The sequence below is a fragment of the Galeopterus variegatus genome, unplaced genomic scaffold (assembly GCF_000696425.1).
Source record: "Galeopterus variegatus unplaced genomic scaffold, G_variegatus-3.0.2 Scaffold8255, whole genome shotgun sequence".
Taxonomy (NCBI): Eukaryota; Metazoa; Chordata; class Mammalia; order Dermoptera; family Cynocephalidae; genus Galeopterus; species Galeopterus variegatus.
In genome coordinates this window covers 79,003-83,665 of record NW_007734366.1, presented here as the reverse complement: position 1 = coordinate 83,665, position 4,663 = coordinate 79,003, and the positions used below count along the sequence as shown (strand labels likewise).

At 45.5% G+C, this 4,663-nt stretch overlaps 1 pseudogene; it reads left to right on the top strand.

Annotated features, from left to right (window-relative positions):
* Positions 1–1,392: 1,392 nt before the first annotated feature.
* On the top strand, positions 1,393–1,901 carry LOC103608285 (annotated as a pseudogene).
* Positions 1,902–4,663: the final 2,762 nt, after the last annotated feature.

The following is a 4,663-nucleotide window of genomic DNA, read 5'->3' as shown; positions in this document are numbered from 1 at the left end:
CCCCTTCCCCTGGGCCCCGCGGCAGCTGGGCCCGGGCCCTCCCCTTCCCCCAGCCCTTTGTGGCTCCAGTTTATTTTCCAGTTAATGAAATGGGGGAGGCTGAGTCATTGCCGCTGCCCGGGAGACGCTGGGGTTCTGAAGGCATCTCCTCCCCAGACTCCAGCCCGCGCCGCCGCGGTCCCGTCCTTCGCCCCCGCCTCCGCCCCAGGCTGCCATCGAGTTACACCTGCCAAGAGTCTCCTCCACCCGGGACCTCACCCCGCCCGGCCGAGAGCTGCTGTGAAGGGGTCTGGGACAAGGCCAGGGTTTGGTGGTGTGGGAAGAAAAACCCTGCGACCTGGAGGTCTAATCCTGCTTCTGCCATTTGCCATCTGTGCGTCTTCCAGCAAGTCACTCGACCCCTCTGAGCCCTTGCTGCACCCTCTATAAGACAAGCTGTAAAAAGGCGGTGATTTGTCTCTTCCCGCTGGAGTCAGGGAGGGTGAGGGAAACAAAGTTCTGTGTCGTGCAGCCTCCCAGCCGAATAACCTTGGGCAAGTCACCTAACATCTTTGGGACTTCAGTTCCTTCATCTGTAAAATGGAGGAAACATGTAGGTGTAGAGAAGTAAATGAGAGAATTCATGGAAAGCACTAGGAATAGTGCCGGGACATAGCAAGCTCTCAGGAAAAGTGCTGCCATCCTTGTTGTTGTTATTATGTTTCAACATTGCCTTAATAAAAATACCAGTGCTGTGGAGAGAGTTAAATCCAGTTTTATGGGGCCTGAAGCTTGTACTGGTTGGGGGATTGGGGGATATCTCATAAAGGAAAAGGAATGCAAAACTATAAATACAAAATTAGGTACGGTGAAAATTTATTTTTAAAATGAGAAAAGGCGGGCCGGCCTGTGGCTCACTCGGTAGAGTGCGGTGCTGATAGCACCAAGGCCGTGGGTTCGGATCCCATATAGGGATGGCCGGTTTGCTCACTGGGTGAGCGTGGTGCTGACAACACCAAATCAAGGGATAAGATCCCCTTACCGGTCATCTTTATAAAAAAAATAAAAAATAAAAAAATAAATAAAACGAGGAAAGGAATTACAACAAGTTCCAAATTTAAAAATTAGCGAATCAAAAATCGTTAAAAATCCAGAAAAATAACAATTTTTAATAATTAGTACACATGTAATTTTTTTCTACTTTTTTTGGCTGTATACTCTTTGATTGATTCTTCATAATGATTTTGTAATTTTTTTTTAGAGAGAGAGCACAAAGACAATTCAGTTTTTCTCTTTCAGTTTTCCTCTAGCATGATTGATCAAAATTTGTTGTTTTATTATCTATTTACTTTAAAATTACTATTGGTGGTTCAGGTCCCAGGAACTTCAGCGGCCGTGGGTTACTGTGCAGAAATGGCCAAGTCCAAGAACCACACCACCCATCCCAGAAATGGCGCAGAAATATCATTAAGAAACCTTGATCACAAAGATATGAGTCTCTTAAGGGGTAGACCCCAAGTTCCTGAGGAACATGCGCTTTGCCAAGTAGCACAAGAAGGGCCGGAAGAAAATGGTGGACAACAACGCCCAGGCCGTGAGTGCACATGCTAAGGCTGTCAAGGCCCTTGTAAAGCCCTGGGAGGTCAAGCCCAAGATCCCAAAAGGCGCCAGCCACAGGCTTGATTGACATGCCTACACTGTCCACCCCAAGCTTGGGAAGTGTGCTCATGCCCACATTGCCAAGGGTCTCAGGCTCTGCCAGCCAAGGCCAAGGCTCAAACCAGGTCCAGGATGCAGATTCAGCTGCAGCTCCGGCTCAAGCTTCAGTTGAAGCTCCAGCTCAGGCTTCAAAAGGTGCCCAGGCCCCCAAAGGTGCCTAGGCCCCCACGAAGGCTCCAGAGTACAGGCCTCGGTCTGCCAATGTGAGGACAGGAGGACTGTGTGATCTCTGGGCTGTTGTCTGAATAGGGCTGGTGTCCTCCTGTGTTGTATGTATGAATAAACCTGATGAAGGAAAAATAATAAATAAAATAAAATAAAATTGCTATTGGTAATACGATATATAATTTTAGACTTGTCAAATTTAAAAAAAAATCTGTAAAAGTTTTTATTAATAAATGAGCTATAAGATTTCAGGACAGTTCAAGTTTTATTATGTGGCAACTAATCTTAAGTACTTATAAAAGACAGTAGTCACTAACCAGTTTATTCTACTTGTAGTGGCCTATTATGAGTTTCGTGAGTGTTATCTTTATCACATCACCAAGAAATTTAAAACTTTTTCCAAATATTCATATTCAATATTCAATGAATATTCCAAATATTCAGTTACTTCTCTTCATTAATATAGATTATTAAACAATCCAAGAGCCTATTAAAAATCTGTCTTCCTCTTAATGCAGCATCACTTTGGGTATAATCTGAGTTTTATGTTACAATTCATTTCTTACGTCAGAATAATTTCAATTTTGTAATTTCTCATAAAAATACATGGGAAACACATCTGTATGATATGCTTATAATTCTATACACTGCATTAAGTATAATCCTGACAGGAAATAATTTCTATTTTGACCAAGCATCAGTGAGAACCATGCCCACTCTTGCAATGTTGCACGGCTAGTGATTAGAAGAATTTTCTATGTCCTGGCCTTTGGCTTTGTACATTTCAAACACTGCTTCCATATCCAGTCACTAGAGCACACGTTCTTGCTGCCATGCCCCTCTGATCCTACATTCCATGTCATGATGCTGCCTGAGCTACCATTCCCAGAAGCCACACTACACCAGAAGAGTTAGCACAAACCATTCATGCATGTGATTAGGGGCCATGTCACATGCCCCTGTAATCCATCCTAAATGGATTCTCAACTCAATTTCTATTTAACCAGACCCCTCAAAAGGCCCATGGCTCCTTCACTACCTGACATGAAGGAAGGTGGGATTGAGGGGAAGTCATAAGGCAAGAGACAACAGATATAATCAGTTGTGGTTACAGTATCTTACTCTTGCATCTTTTATGCAGAATGACTTGAACATACTGGCAGGGTGCCTCCCAGGGCCTTAGGAGGGGCCCTGAGCAAGTGAGCTTCATTAACTTTATGGTAGCTCTGCCTCTGGCTTTAGCATCTTGGGCTAGGTATAACTTCAGGGTCACTAGAAGGTCTCTCTAGTATACCCCCAAAATGCTTCCTAATCACGTACAAAGATATCTATAATTACACTGTCAGAAATGTTTGGTTAAAGCATTGTCCCAATGCTTACGCTCCTTTTTTTTTTTCCTTTTTGTCTTTTTTCGTGACCGGCAACGGATCGCAACCCTCAGTGTCGCGCCCATACCGGACCGGGACCGGGACCGGCAACAGTATCGCAACCCTCGGTGTTGCGCCTGCACCTCGCTCAGCCAGTGAGCAGGAACCGGTCTGTATGTGGGATCCGAACCCTCGGCGGGAGCGCCGCCGTGCTCTCAAGCGGCGCACTGTAGCAGTGCACCACCGGGCCGGACCTGCTTACGCTCCTTTAAAACACATTTTGGTAAGGGGGAAGGACGGAGGCAGGATAAGGAGTCCCTCCCATTTTAGTATAAACTCATTCACCAGAAGTTTAGAACAGCGACAGAGTGCTCAGTGTTGCAGATTTAAGATTCAAGGAAGAGGGACCATATCACCAAAGGCAAACTTTCTTCACATGCTGTGTGTACAATGGATGCGCTGGGTCTTACAGCCAACATGGGCTGCAAGTGGATGATGCAAGGAGGTAGAGTGGGGGAGGACTCCTATAGCACCCATCATCATTTTTAGTCACTTTTCAATTATAAGCAGTAACAGAAGAGATAAGAATTATTAATAATATTAATAGCAATTTTTCAACAAAATCATTTTGCATGTAAATATTTGGGGTTTTGTTGAGTGCTTTAAACCACATGCTGGTGACTTAGTTCAGCATGAATTGGAAAGACATAATTTTTCTAATTTACTTTGGCTTTCTGTCCCCACTGCCACCTGTCTCCACTTCCCAACCTCAGCTCACAGGAGACCCTGACTCGGGTGCTAGCCTAGCTGAACTCCACCAGCACCCCAACCCCACCTACATTAGGTAATTCCAGTCCTCTTTCCCTGAGGTGAACATTTGATGATGTGCTGGTGAAAGAGAGAATCTCAGTTCACCTTTGCTTCTCTCTCCAGTTGGACTCTAAACAGAGGTGATGGTAAAATCATCCAGGAAGATCCAGGAGCAGAAGAAAGACAGGAGAGCGGGTGCCATGAGGAGTGAGCGGTTGGCAGGGGACTGTTTATCGCAGTCCCTCTCGCTGGCCCTGCGCTTTCTTGTTGCCATGTAAATGAGACAAGGGAGGGGAAGACCCCTGGAACACAGATGGAGCCTGGGGCTGCTTCTTTTCATAGTGGAGATTCTCTGACAAGCTTCCTTAGAAAACTCCACTTTGATAACCCCAGTCCCCGAGTGAGCCACACTGGAACCAGCTGTGAAGAGGAAGCTCTCAGATGGCTGTGGCTGGTGTCTTTGAGAAGAGAATGCAAACCCTGGGATATTAGACAGAAATCAGGCTATAAAACACACAGCCCAAGGTTGCCAGGAATAGAAGAAACATGGCTGAGTTGGACATACTGGGTGAGAATTCTATGGTCACATTCACTTGCTGTGTGCTTTTGGGAAATGTACTTAA